This window comes from Lissotriton vulgaris, chromosome 9, assembly GCF_964263255.1.
Source record: "Lissotriton vulgaris chromosome 9, aLisVul1.2, whole genome shotgun sequence".
NCBI lineage: Eukaryota > Metazoa > Chordata > Amphibia > Caudata > Salamandridae > Lissotriton > Lissotriton vulgaris.
In genome coordinates this window covers 276,923,926-276,939,781 of record NC_141697.1, presented here as the reverse complement: position 1 = coordinate 276,939,781, position 15,856 = coordinate 276,923,926, and positions in this window count along the sequence as shown.

Sequence of the window (15,856 nt, the reverse complement as noted above, 5' to 3'; positions counted from 1 at the left end):
CAACCGGGCTAAGATTGTAGCTACTACTGTGCATGTCTTAGACCTCACCGCCATTTACGTCACAAACATCTCTCTTACTTACGTCCCAATGTCAGTGCCTGTTATCTTGGGTACTTGTCAGGGGTTGCTTTGTGCGTGCTGTCCATGCTTCACTTCTGAATTGGTGTCCATTTAGTGGGGGGGCTCTAGCTATTGTTGGGCTCTCTCTCTGTGCTCTTGTGACCTGTTTGTCTCATGGAATAACTCCTGCATCTCCAAGTGCTCCTGACACACGCCTCGAAGGTCTGTGAGTATTTTGTCCCAGGCTACAGCTAGGGGCATCTTCTCGCCGGAGCGCCACGCTTTCTGCCTATTCCCAGCATATCATGGAGTGATACCATGCCTTCACTGACGGGCGTCAGGGGACTTCCAGCATTTAGTGCTGAGGTTCTTTGCTACTATAAGTCCCAGTCTATAAAGCAGGTTGTCACCTTATGCTTTTTATGCCTCCGGTACAGTCCCAGTAGGCACATCTCCGAATTCCACTCCAGTGTACAGTCTATGCAGCGCGCTAAGTGTGTTGTGATGATCTCCCAGTAGGTAGCCAGCTTGTTGTATGCCCACAACATGTGTATGAGGTCTCCTCCCACCAGTTCGCAGCGAGGGCACTGCGCACCTATGCGATTGAATATTCTATTGATTGAGGCCGGCATCATGTCCAGCTTCTCTCTAGACTGGAGGACATTGGCATCACTGGCGCGGCTCTCAAATGGGTCAAATCCTTTCTCACAGACCGGTTCCAACAAATTTGGCTTCCGCCTTACCACTCTTCGAACAGCAGGGTAGATACAGGAGTTTCTCATGGGTCGACTTTGAGTCCCCTACTCTTTAGTGTGTATTTGACCCCCCTTGTCTATCTTGCTGGGAGCTTGGGTGCGAAAACGATGGCTTACGCCGACGACACCCAACTTCTCTTCACGTGGGACAAGAATAATTTCTGTACAGAGAGAGTCCAGCAGTGCTTGTCCTCAGTATTTGCCTGGCTTGCCCAGGCCTGTCTCAAATGCAATGAGGACAAGTCAGAGATTCTACTGTACGGACACTTTCCAGCAGCCTTTAAAGAATCCATTTGGCGCAGGGGACTGCCTTGTCCCACTGGGAATTGCGGGGTCGCAAAGAACCTAGGGATTTGGTTCAGAGCCGACCTATGCTTCCGAGATCAAATCACGCGATTGGCGGGAACCTGTTATGGGACCCTAACCACCCTCCGGAAGTTCTTTCCCCTTCTCCCCCAAGAAGCTAAAGAAACAGTGGCCAAAGCACTTATCCTCTCGCGTCTGGATTACGCCAACGCCCTTTATGTTGGCGCACCTGACTTTCTGCTTCACAAACTACAAGTGGTCCAGAACGCGACAGTAAGGCTCTTATTTAACATTCCCAGGAGTCTTAGTGTTCGTAAGCAACTCTCAGAGTTTCATTGGCTTCCAGTAGCTCTCAGAGTACGCTTCAAGATCCTGACTCTGGCTTTTAAAGCCTTACATGGCCCATGTCCGTCCTACCTAAGAGATAGGTTTGCCTTCTACCATCCTCCGCGTCAACTGAGATCTGCCACCCTGAGACATTTGGTCACTCCCAGATTCAAGAGAGCTCGTCTCGGGGGGAAATCTCTGGTGGTTAGAGCCGCCCAGCTGTGGAACAACCTCCCCGATCATCTTAGACACACGACAAACCTTATATACTTCAAAAACAGCTAAAAACCTACCTATTTAGGCAAACTATGTAGACCATATGCTTTTTTAGCTGATATCTGAATCCTCTCCCGCGCCAGGACAGTCTTGACTATCAGTGCGCGCTACAAGCAAACATATAACATAACATAACATAACATGTAAGCTCTTTATGTTATGTAATGTTGTATGAGCCTAAACCTGGCATTCCCTGGTATGTAGGTAGGGCTTTCTAATATTGTTGCCCATTCCCGGTCCTTGCATCCCAGTGCCCTCTTAGTTTTTCTAGTGGGGCTGCTGCATGTGTCCGTAATGACTCCGCCAACCACCTGACAAGCTGCCGGCCCGCACCCATTATATGCAGGTACTGGAGTGTTAAGTGCATTTTTAAATCTTCTGTCATGTCACCCCAGATTAATCAACATTCTAATGAGAGCTGCGTGCAGTAAAAACTGGCCCTGCGGTAGGTCATAGTCGTTCACAAGTGTGTCAAATGGGAGTAGCTGCCCGTCTTGATATAAGTACCCCAACGTCTGGAGTCCCACGTCATCCCATGCTCGCAGCTCAGCTGCTGTAGTTACTTGCTGCTGTCTCGGTGCGCCCAGTATCGGAAGAGAGGGTGCATATTTGGTGACCTCTTTGGTGAGTCGCAGAACTCGCCAGAAGCAGGCGTACGCTACTTTCACCAGTTGCTGGGTAGGACCCGGCCCCCTCCTACCCGGATGAAACAGGGACACTATCTGTACTTGGGTATAGCCCGGTTGCTGTGTAGCAGTGTTAGCAAGCTGCCTCTCACTAATTCAGCGGGCCACCCACTGCAACTGTGCTGCCAGATAATAGTGCTCCATATGTGGGACTGCCACTCCACCACCATCCACGGGCAGGTACATCTTGGCTAACGCTACTCTATTTCAGCTGCCATGCCAAATGAATTGCCTCATGTCCACTTCAAAAGAGTGGAACACCGCAGCCGTAATGTATACCGGCATATTTGCAAAGTGATATAGAAGCAGTGGAAGTGCCACCATTCTCAATAGCGCCACTCTGCCCACAGTAGCAATAGGCAGTGCGCACCAAAATGCCATCTGTGATCTGAGTGCCATTACTGCTCTGGTGTAATTACCCTCGAAAAGATCAAGCGGTTCTCGATATATCCGGATTCCCAGGTACTGAAATGTAGTCTGTTGCCAGCGTACCGGCATGTCATTTACTTTGAGCGTAGGATCTGGGGTGGTTCCATTAAAGGGATAGAGGCATGACTTGCTCCAGTTGATGTGCAGTCTGGACAGAGCGGCAAAATCTGAGAGTGCCTTTGCTATTGAGTCGCATGGCTGTCGAAGATCACGTAAGTATATCAGAAGATCATCGGTGTATAGGGATACCGCATACAACCCGTCACCAAGAGGATTCCCCAGTCTGCCATTGTACTACAGCCAGTAGTTCAAAGGCCAACTCGAACGATACCTGGGAAAGGGGGCAGCCTTTCAGCGTACCCCGACCAATAGGGATTGGTTTGGAGACATACGGGCCTGTCTTGAACTTTTCCGTGGGACACGTGTAGAGCAATTTAACTAAGCCTACGTAGTCCTCGCCTAGGTCGTGTTTAGCTAATGTGGCAAATAAAAAGTCCCATTCAAGCGTGTCGAACACTTTTTTTAGGCCCAACACTAGGCACCCCGAGTGTGGCCAGCTCTCTCTAGAGTAGTGTGCGATTCTAAAAAATCTTTGCAGGTTGAGTGACGTGCCTTACCCATGACATCATAAATGTCAATCTCTCTACTCCATCCAGCTTAGAGATGAGATAGCATTCTCGTTTTTCACCCGGATTTCTGTGAGCTCCAGTGTTTTGAGAAATCAAAGGTGAGCTCTTTTCAGAAGATACTTGATTGCACCTGAATATACAAGCACACTTCCAGCCTCTCCGGGGCAGCATTTTGGGCCCTTCTGGTCCACGAAGATAGCGTACCATAAATGCACAGTATTTTTTAAGTCTATAGTAACTCATTAAGGTACTGCATTCCCCAATTGTTTCTTTCCCAAAAAACCCCAAACCTCTTCTAACCATCCACATTGTACCCCAGTCAGACATTATACATATGTCTACACACTCCTACACATTGAATGCCAAACCTATAATGAACAATATAGTATGTTACTCCCTTAATTTGGAAGATATTAGTCTGTAAAGAAGTCCCTGAAACTCACTGGCTAATGCACTTTCCGTGTCAAGCTCATGTCAAACTTTCCTCTACCCCTTCCAGTCTCCATGGTTGCAATGGGGTTACCATGGTAATGGTGTAAGATAAGTGTTCAGTTATTCCGTGGCCATCTATATCACCAACCTAAAAACCCTGACCTCTGCCCAGGGTTTTGACTTTTGCACGTTGTTTTCTGTTGTGTCTTGTTATTTGGCTTCCATAATGGTCGTTGATGTCCAACCGGCATGTGGCTCACAAGTCTCACACTGTAGTGATTGTGACATCAATGACCACTAGGTCAGATTGTTTAACTGGTATACACTCAAAATCCTGCCTGCTAAGTGGTGCTAGGCATTTCCCTGGCTACAGTGAAATGGAATGTCCTGCCAGCATGTGTCCACTTAGCAAGATCTTAACAGGAGTGTGATGTGTCTGGATGGCCACTTCTGTGTCCGCCATCTTTGGCCAGTGCCTGTGCTAGAACAGAGATGGAACTGGCTAGGATCCCGTTGTTGCAGCTATTCTTGTATCAGATCCGGGTTCCAGGACTACTTCATAAAAACATGCTCTATATGTCCCAGTGCCATGTGCAGACGCCGGGATACACACGCGGTGCCTGATAGCATTCAGTGTGGTGTGTGGTGGGGAGCTTCAGAGGGTTATTATTTTCCTTTAGAACATGACCAGATGCATGGTGTCTCACTTCATGGGGAATCTAATTCTTTTTCTGTTCAGTGGTGTCCTTGCTGCAAGCAGTTTTACGGAGACAAAGGAGCACAGATGCAACCTCACAACTAACTTCCACACCCTGCAATCCGTCAGATGGACGAAATATACATGTTATTGTGTATTACTTCATATGTTGTTAAAGAGACAAAGATTTGAAAGTGTTTTTTACTTTCTCTCTCGATGTAAGATATGTCAGTCTATTTATTGTCTGTAAAAAATGCTAGATATGCTACAATCTTTTATATAGCACGTAATACAAAAAACATTTGCCTGCACTTATTAGGTTTAATCTTACTCAATAGAAGCAACATTGATATATATATATATATATATATATGCGTAAAACTCCACAACGCCACCTCCAATCCCCAATCGGACCGGCGAAGCAAGGCAGGAGACGGACCACCAAGTCAGTTCACAGGTTTCTTTTATTGCATAGCCAGCTGGTAAAAGAGGGCAATACGCGTTTTGGGCTTCACAAGCCCTTGTTCACATGCAATCATCCAGTGTATCTTTTTCATTTTTATAACGCAGTGAGACCCGCCTCCCCCTCGCCATCAGTTAGATCACATGTAGCACGTAATACGTGCTATATATACCAGTAGGTATATATAGTTATGTTATGTTAAATGTTACAAAACTTTAATACCGCGCTCATACACCAATTGGTTTCTTGGCGCTCGAAGACAGTGGAATAGGACGCAGGGGGTGTGGACAGCTAACCGGGAGCAAGACGGAACAAATGAGTTTTTAAAGATTTGCGAAAAGTGGGATAGTCAGGGGTGAGCCGAATAGGGAGGGGAAGGGAGTTCCAAGTGAATGGGGCAAGGAAGGAGAAGCCAGCACCACCGTGCTTCTTACGTCTAAACCTAGGGGTGACCAGCAGATTGTGGGCAGAGGATCTAAGGTGTCGGGGAGGAGTGTAAGGGTGTAGGCAGAGAGAAATGAAAGCAGGAGCAGAAACAAAAAGAGATTTGAAAACGGTGCAACCAAGTTTGAAAATGCATCGTTGCGCAACCGGGAGCCAGTGCAAGGTTTTTAACAGCGGGGTGACATGTTGATGTTTTGGTTGCTGGAAGATTAATCTGGCAGCCTGGTTTTGCACCAGTTGAAGTCGTTGAAGATGGTAGGCTGGAATCCCCACGTATAGACAGTTGGCATAGTCTAAGCGTGAGGTGACCAGGTCCAAGATGACAAGAATAAGAGCCTCTGGGGACAGGTACCTTCGGATCTTCCCGATCCTGCGGAGATGGAAAAAGCAGGCCGAGGTAACAGCATTAATATGCGGCCGCATCGAGAGATCGCTGGAGATGACAACACCTAGGCTCTTCACGGAGTCAACTGGGCAAGGGGGGGGGCCGAGGGCAGGAGGCCAGAAGTTGGAAGTCCAAGGATGAGGGGGCCCACCTATCAGGACCAGCTCTGTCTTACTAGGATTGAGCTTCAGCTGGCTGAAGTTCATCCACTCATAGATGGAAAGCATGGTGGTTTGGAAATTAGAGCGGGAGAGAGGAGAAGAGTCGATAGGAAAGATAAGTTGCAGATCATCTGCATAATTAAAAGTGGTAACAGAAGAGTGACGGAGGGAGACCAGAAGAGGCTGCATATAAAGATTGAACAAAAGGGGGGATAAGGCAGAGTCCTGGGGGACACCGCAAGAAAGTGAAGTGGAAGGGGCAGAAAAGGAGGATAGGTGTAAAGATTGGGTCCGAAGTTGGAGAAAGGACACAATCCAAGACAGGGCCAGGCCCGAGATCCCAGCATTTCTGACACGGTCGACCAAAATGTCGTGGTCGACCGTGTCGAAAGCGGCCGAAAGATCAAGTAGCACCAGGGCCTGGGCCAAGTTCTTATCCGCCCCCTGTCTCAGCGTGTCCATGACCGCTGTCACCACTGCCTCCGTAGAGTGGGAGGGTCTGAAACCTGCCTGTTGATCATCGAGGAAATGAGTCTCCTCGATGAAAGAGCTCAGGCAACGGGTGACATAGGTTTCCAAGACCTTCCCAAGATATGGGAGAAGGGAGATAGGTCGGTAGTTGCCCAGTACCGCGGGATCGGAACCGGGTTTTTTCAGGATAGGTACCACCACAGCGCTTTTGAAAGCATTGGGGACAGAGCCTATGGAGAGTGAACGGTTTAGGAGGTCCAGAGGAGGGTCAGGACATGCCATAAAGGCATCTCTAAGGATTTGGGGGGGCAGCAATCCTTGGGAGAGCCTGAGCCCACAGCCGAAAGTAGAGAGCGGAAGGTGTCTAAAGAAATCGGGGGAAAAACATTCAGGGAGTGGGGATTCGAAGGAGGAAGGGCGCTGATGTGAGACGTAGTGGTAGGGGGAATATTGTTTTTGATTGTGGCAATTTTATCAATAAAAAAAGAATTGAGGGAGTCGCACAAAGCTTGTGATGGCTGAGGCTGAGGTGTTACACGGTCGGGTAGAGAAAGTTCAGCGACAATTGAAAAAATTTCTTTAGTCGTTGGATGCAGAGTTAATTACTTTTTGGGAAAAATAAGCAGATTTGGCCAGGATGATGGATTTTTTGTAAGATTTAAGTAAGTCAGTGTAGACAGACTTCAATGAGGGATCATAGTTACGCCTCCATCGGCGCTCAGCCTGACGAAGAAGGAGTTTGCTGGCCTTGAGTTGGTCAGTGAACCAGCGCTGAGCGTCGTGGGGTCGCTTCGATTTAATGGATTTGGCTGGAGCGACTGCGTCACTGGCTTGAGACAGCCATTGATCCATTGCGGCTGCTTGGGAGTTCAAATCGGAGTGACTAGGGGGTAGGGTGGAAGCAAGGGTCGAATGGAACAAAGAAATATCGGCGTGCATCCAATTGCGTGCGGAAAAATTAGAGGTTGGAGGGGGGCGGGTGGGTGCAATGATTTGTAGGGCAAAAGAAATAAAAAAGTGGTCGGACCAGGTACAGGGGTACACCAAAGGAGAAGAAATGTCCAAGTTAGTGGTCCACACCTGATCCAGGGTATGGCCCTTGATGTGAGTCGGAACAGAGATATGTTGGGAAAGATTTAGGCCAGATAAAAAACCAGAAAAATCAAGTGACACGGAGGATTCAGAAGGGTCGGATGGCCAGTAATTAAAGTCACCAATGATCAGGATCCTAGCAGAGTTAATGGTTAGTTGCGAAATGAGATCGCTGAACAAAGATGGGAAAGAGGGCATGTTAACAGGGGGACGGTACACTAAAACACAAATGAAGGAGTGTTTGGGAGAGGAAAATTTCAACATAAGAATGTCGGAGTTCAATATAGGAGTGGTTGTTAAAGAAGTGAATTGCAGGTTGGAGCGAATGATGGCAGCAACTCCCCCTCCCGGTCTACCAGAGGTCCTGTTGAAATGAAGGATATAGTAGCCCGGGGGTATTGCGGCCAGGATGTCAGGATAGGAGTCCGCATGTAACCAGGTTTCAGCGAGGAGCAGGATGTCAATGTTGCCAGCCTCGAGAAGTTGGAAGACCTCAAGCTGATGTTTGGGAAGAGAGCGGGTGTTCAGGTACACGACAGAAATGGAGCGCGTACCAAAGAAACTAGGCCTGGGAGGTGTGGGAGTGGTAGAGTTGGGGGGAAGGGTAGTAGAGGTAGCAGCCAGAGGGGTGCTAGGTGAGAGAGGGGAGAAAATACCATGAGACCTAGTTACCATAGGAAATTCCGAACATTCTATTGGGAATAACTTTGGCGCAGATTGAGGGATCTGCCTGTAATTTTCCTTAAATTTGCCTCGCTACGCCAAACTTGGCAAAATGGTAGGGACAGGTATGCAGTAGTGCCTTTTCTATATTTGGTGAAAATCCCTCCAGTAGTTGTTGAGAAAATTGATTTGAGCAAATTATATATCAATATATGCGCTCAACATTCTATTGGGAATAAAAGGACCCCCAAGGGCAAAAAAATAAATAAACAATTTTTAAAAATCGCGGGGTACGCGTACCGTGCGCGTACCACGTGATTTTTTTTTTGCACTTGGTGGTCCTTCTGGGACCCCCTGAGAAGGGCTAGGGGGTCAGGGGGTCTCAACTCTGCCCCCTTTTCGCGTTTTCCACTCTTGTTTTGTGCTCTCTTGTGCCTCACTTCTCCTGAGAAACAAGATGACTGCTCAGGTGGTCCCAGAAGGATAATAACATATATAAACGTTATCCGCTAATAGAATTAGCATTTACAAAACCTTTGAAATTTATTGAAAAAAATATAGCTTTCACGCCTGATATAGTTAGGAATTAGCATTTAAAAAACCTTGCAAATTCACTGAAAAAACCATAGGTTTCAAGCCTTATATAGTTAGGAATTAGCATTTAAAAAACCTTGCAAATTCACTTAAAAAAACATAGGTTTCAGGCCTTATATAGTTAGGAATTAGCATTTAAAAACCTTGCAAATTCACTTAAAAAAACATAGGATTGAGGCCTTATATAGATAGAAATTAGCATTTTAAAAACCTTGCAAATTCACTTAAAAAAACATAGGATTGAGGCCTTATATAGATAGAAATTAGCATTTAAAAAATCATTGAAATTGCTCCTATATAGTTAGTTGTACTAACTATATTTCTCGCAACCCGCAAACTACTGTGATGATGTCACATATTACATCATTCATGACATGGTCAGTGACATCACTGATGACATCACTGATGACATCTCATTTGACATCACTGATGACATCACTGATGACATCATCCAGTGACTGTGTGTTTCTGTAAAGTTTAAATATGTTTTACATATTGAAGAATGAGTGGATGTATAATTGTCTGGATGAAGGATTTAGTAGATGCGTGACTGACTGTATGAGTGTTTAAGTGAATATATATATATATATACATACATATATACATATATAACTCTATATATATATATATATAACCTACTGGCTGCCACCAGTAGGTAGTTATAGTAAGGACCTTGTTTCTATTGAAAAAGTGTTTTTTCTTTTGTCAATAACGTTAGCACCGTTTGACAAATATTCGCAAAATTTTCAAAACTAATAGCTCACTCACTTCAGCTGTTGTGTTGAAAGGTCTTGGGTGATTCGTCAAGCGAGGGCCAAGAAAAAAGGGGGGTTCCAAAACACTTTTTCTCCATGTTAATTTCTGTAGGAAACTTTAGACACGGCTACAGCCTAAACTGTTGTAAGGAATTGCACCAAATTTGGCAAAAAGGTAGCTCTTGGTTCAGAAAGCACTATTTTTGTTAATTGGTGTAGATCCATTCAGTAGTTCCTGAGAAATGTAAACATTACTCAGATATACAAATATGGCCGCAGAGGATCCGTCAAACCCTCCCGATCTCGAGCCTGCGATCTGATTGGCTGCCAACAGTTCCAACCAGGAAGTGTTGGCAGGCATCTTGTGGCTCGGTTGAACCCAGTCACAAGGAAAAAGATTTAAAAAAATGTTAAAAGTTAAGAAAAAGTGGGCAGGGTAGAAACATCCAGACTCCAGGGTAAAAAACATTCTTTTTTTCGGGTGGGATTCGCGCAGCTCCCGCACTTTGTTTTCTTTAAGCCCCCATGTGGACCCGGTCCCGGGGGGTAATGACAAACGAGATGCATGGGACTGCCACCTCCCTGGAGCATATCGATTGCATGTGAGGAGCTACGCGGCCCCCCCCCCGCAGCCCTGGGGACTGCCTCCTCCCCAGGGCTTAATTTATAATGAAAATACGTTGGGGGCTCCTGCCCCCCCGCAGCCCCGGGGACCACCACCTCCCCGGGGCATTTTTTTTAATGACTGCATGGGGACCGGGGCTACAGAGAAGTTGGGAGGGGGTCTGCGTGGCCACCCTCCAGGAGCCCTCCATGGCCCTGGGGACCACCACCCCCCAGGGCTAGCTCCAGGAATGTCCCGGAGTGCCCACCCCCGGGAAATTGCAGTTTGCTATAGCTTGAAAGGAGTACTCGGCGGCAATCCTAAAAGAGTGCGAGCGGCTGCATTATGGACCACCTGTAGTTTGTTGATGAGATAGTCCGGAAGGCCAAGATACAAGGGATTGCCATAATCATGCCTAGATGATATGACAGCTTGTACCACCTGTTTCCTGGTAATGAATAGGTAGTACAAAAAAGTTCTTAGAACGAGAGAGTCCAAGACAAGTGCCTACAACAGCATTGATCTGAGGTATAAAGGAGAGATGGTCATCAAATCTGTTGCCTAAATTCTTCACAGACCTTGCATGGCGCCCTGGGGGAGGAGCATCTAAGTGGCCAAAAAGACTGACAAAGTTTCAGGGGTGCTTCACTCCGAAAAACAGAAGCTCAGTTTTTCCTGCATTGCATTCAAGATGATAGTACAAGAGCCACTGGAACACAACTGTTGGGCAGGTTCTATTTGTTTTGCCAGGGAAATCTTCCTCCCGCTCCCAGGAAAACAAAAGCTCAGTTTCATCAGCATAAGATATTCTTTTTGCTCCTAGGGCCTCAGCGAATAGGGCAAAAGGGGTGAGGTAGATGTTAAATAAAGTGGAGCCCTGAGAAACTTCCACTAGCAGTTTACGCGACCCAGATGAAAACGGAGGGATCCAGACCTCTTGTCCATGATCCTCTAAAAATGAGGCGAGCCAATCATAAGCCTTGCTGCCAATTCCAATAGCTTGGAGATGAGCCGGGAGAGTAGCTTGGGGTACTGTATCGAAGGCAGCTGAAAGCTATAACATTTTCAGCATTGCCTCCTCCCCCCGGCATTTAGTGTTGTTAAGATGACAGGAACGATGTATACTCAGAGTTGGTTTGATGCTTATTAGGTCCACCTCTCGACCGCGACAATTCCGATTTGCTGTGAAAGCACGGAATATTAAGGTGATCAAGTGAGGGAAGGATAGGGAAGGTACAGCAGGGAGGGAGATCTGTAAGAAACAAAACAACATGGGCTATCATTCACTGTAACAACATTTGGCATATCATATCAATCCCTAACAAAGATTTATCATTACCTGTAAAGGAAAATAACACCACTTTTAAAACAACTTCAAGATATTAATAGGCATATGTGTAAATAGAAGGCTATGGTGTCTCTCATTTGGGAGAGGTAAAGCTGAAAAGATGCAAAAGACATATATATGTATATGTGTATTACCTAATGGTGGTCGCCAGTAGGTAGTTATATTTAGGACCTATTTTCCATGGGAAATTCGCAACATTCTATTTGGAATAACGTTGGCGCTGGTTGATGAATCTTTGCGAAATGTTTAAAACTGGTGGGGCGCTCCAGTCCGTTCCTGTCCTGAAAGTCTCGAGGTGATTCGTGAAGCAGGGGCCGAGAAAAAAGGGGGGTCCCAAAACGTGTTTTCTCCATGCAATTTTCCATAGGAACCGTTCATTGCGGCTACAGCCCGAACTGCTGAACGGAATTACACCAAATTTGGCAAAGAGGTAGTCCTTGGTTCAGACTCATGCCTTTTGCTTGAATGGTGTAAATCCGTTCAGTAGTTCATGAGAAAATTACAATTACAAGTACATATATATCTATGGCCTCAGTGGATCCACGCATCCTGCGCGCACTCTGAGCGCATCGTCCCGATCACGCGCTGAATGCTAATTGGCTGTCAAGTGGTTGTCAACATTCGAAACCAGGAAGTGTTGGCAGCCATTTTGTGCCTTGGTAGAAGCGAGGATCTAGAAATTAGTGGAACAAGTTTTCAAAACGTATAAAGGGGGCAGGTCAGAAATATTTTGACCCTCTAGACCTGCTTAGGGGGTCCCACCGTTTTTTTAAACTGAGAAATGTGCGCTGGGTGCATGGATTCGCCGTAAAAAAAAATACAAATGAAGCGCAGGCTCCTGTGCTTGTTTAAAAATTAGCTACCTGGGAGGGCCAAATCCCGGGGTCTAAAATATTAAATTTGATGGGGGTTCAGAGGGGCCCTGTAGCCAGGGGATCGCCATTCCTCTGTGCTACAAAATAAATGGATGAGAGAGCTCGAAGGTCCGTCTAAACCCCGGGGATTACCACCCTCTGTGTCTTTTTATATTTTAGGAGGGGGGCCGCGTGGTCTCCATTCTGGAGCAGTCGAAAGCCTTGGGTAACACCAACCCCTAGGAGCGGCTCCTGATGTGTCATGGGGTGCCTACCCCCGGGACACTGCTGTTTGCTATGGCAGGGCGTGAGTTGAGATTCCCGCTTTGTCAAAGCAAACTTGAGGGCATATTAATAAGTGCCCTTTCGCCGCAATTTCTTGAAAATTAAATTGCCCTATTTACTAGGCAACTACTAAGATGCTTTAATGCATGTTAACAGTCAGTTTGCTAGTGGCTCGCTTCGTATCTCCAATGAGTTGCAATGCAGGCGTTCTTAGTGGCAAGGTAGGTGTTCCTATAACAATATAACATGGAAGAGGGAGGTATGACAAAGCGTTCTATTTACAAGACGGCACTGGATTTGAGGACCGATGGCAAAACTTTTGGTAATTGCGGTTTATGTCGGATCCTAACATCTGTTCTGAAGTAGACTTAAGCATGTTTAATATGCGAGGTGGATTGATATGTTAAGTCCACAGTCTTATATTAACAAGCTTTTCACTTGTGAAACATGAATTATTGCTGTATTTCTCGTGATATTAGGGGCATATCCACATGGACAGCGTTAAAATTATTGCCGCTTTAGCATTAGGAAAGTGCCGTTAAAGCAGTCATAGTGGGCTTAATAATAGGCTTTTGAGAATTCGTGAGAATTCCAATAGAAGCCCAGGTTTACACCAGAACATTTTAAAACTGTCCTTGTAAATATGCCCATTACAGACTTCTAATTTTACTGTTAAAAAAATATATCACCTACTACAAATTTTTATTCTTCCTCGGAATCCCATCTCATGGGCGTATATTCAACGTTGGGGACTGTGTGTGGAGGCCCAATGTCCCTAAGGTGCCAGTCAGCTCCCTGCGTCCTTCGGAAGCCATCATTACTTTTCCACACGGGGACCTGCTAATATGCAGCTCCCCGTGGGGAAAAGCATTTTGCTTTGCATTTTAAAAGAGAGAGTAGGTTTTTGTGTTATCTCTTTCAAAATGCAAACCAAGTTTGCTATGGCAGGGCGGGAGCCTCGGCTCTCACCCTGCCATAGCAAACAGCAGTGTTGAAAAAATCTTCCAGTAAGACAACAATGGTTTTTGAAGTCCATTATCGCCGTGTTAGCTGTAGTTTGCTGCTGTTAAAGCGGCAATAATTTTAACGCCGTCTTTGTAAATATGCCCCTAAGTTTTGGAATGTCGACAATCCCGTCTCCCATTTAAATAGGCACAAAGTATTTAGTGAAGTGCACACTGAATCGTGCAGCAACAGTGTCTGATTCTGATCGATAAAGAATTGGCCATTGTTGAGTACAGAGTAGGCAAATTGTTCATGGGGTTTTGTAATGTCAGTGGCTATTCCTCAAGTCCTCTCTTGAGGTTACTTCGAAGAGTTGTGTACTTCTTTTGCTCGTAATGTACATAGTGTTCTGTCGTCTCAGTTTCCTTTCCCCTCTGTCATGTAGAGGATCCTTGGTAAATATAACGGCTTCTGTACAGCCATTACCTTTCAACCCTACCCCCAAAATGCTTTGTGCCTGTTACCATAGTAACAGTTCATGGAACACTTAACTGAGCACACAGGTCACAAGTTCACCAAACAATGTTGCTAATCTAAACAGCAAGTGTTCTAGACTTTTTGAAATTTTCCAAAGGAATTGTAATCACAGCTACAGACTCTGGTAAAGAGCTGGTGAAGAGTTATACTCAGTATTATACTTTTAGTTATAAACATCATTTCTACTTTTTATTTTTAAATCTTCTCTAAGCATATGATTATCACACTAAATAATAGTGAAATGTTGTTATAAAAAGAAGACGTACACACTCAGGTTTTTTTATTAACTTTTATTAAAACAAAAATAAATAAATAGAAACGTAACTTTAACATAACAGTATAATGAACCCTGCTGCCGCAGTGTAGATCGAAGGCAGGAGTCGACACAAACTTCGAGGAATGCTTTTTGTCACATACTTTAACAAAATCTGAGGACAGAGTACAATTCTCTCTACATTAAATAAATCGAGACTGAATTCAATGTTGTCTGTAGTGCTGATGCAAAACTGGTATCAAGTTGTAAACTCTGCTGACCGCAGTGTAGATCGCAGGCAGTAGTCAGTACAGACATTGAGGAATTTTTTTTGTTGCATCCTTTAACAAAATCTGAGGACTTAGAGTACAATTGTCCTGTCTTAAATAAATCAAGGCTGATTTTCATGCTGTCCGTAGTGTAGATCCAAAGCTGAATTCAAGTTGTGAACCCTGCTGTTCGCACTGTAGATCGAAGGCAGTAGTCAGCAGAGATATCGATGAATGATTTATGTCACTTATTTTAACAAAGTCTGAGGACATAGAGTACAATTTTTCTGCCTTAAATAAATCAAGTCTAACTTCAATGCTGTCCATAGTGTAGATCCAAAGCTGAATTCAAGTTGTGAACCTTGCTGTCCGCAGTGTAGATCGAAGGCAGTAGTCGATAGAGACATAAGTCTGCGGTGCTGAGTTTGCAATCGGCCTGTATCGAGGGGGTACGTGGTCATGGCGGCAGCCACGTGGCAGGGTAAGGACCTTCGCTGTGGCAGAGTCTTTACTCTTTGCAGAAGTGAACCACAGCCAAGGCGTAGGATAATTATTTATACTCTTATGCTGGAGTTGCATATGTTGGACCAGCCCACTCTCCTTCTGCTTCAAGGGGGGGCAGACAACGCAGCTACATGACCGAGATATTCCCCAGACTCTGAGATAATATGGTCACGTCCACTGTGCAGTACACTACACGTATTAATAGTATATCTACACACGGAAAAGTTTCTGGTTTTGTATAGTGAGTTGTGTATAGCATATCACCGGTAGTGTTAGCATTGTGTACATTATTCTTGATGTGCGAGTTCCTTCCCTTATACATAGTTGATTGCCACATCTCTGAACATTGAGCTAGTGTGCTGTTAAGGGGATATATTATTTTAGGAAGGTCCGTTGTCCTGTTTTGTGCTGCCTCTGAGATAGTAGAGGGGGAGGGGTCAGGAGGGGTGGTTGTAGTGGTGGTGGCACTTGGTGTTGTGATTTTGTTGGGTGTTGGAAGTGCATAATTAGTACCTCTATTACATATTTGTCTTTAGATATGGGTGTGATTTGGATGTAATTCACACAGTACATAGTCGACGTCCTTACACTAATTAAATGTTGATATTAATTTGTTAGTGGTAAATGGAACA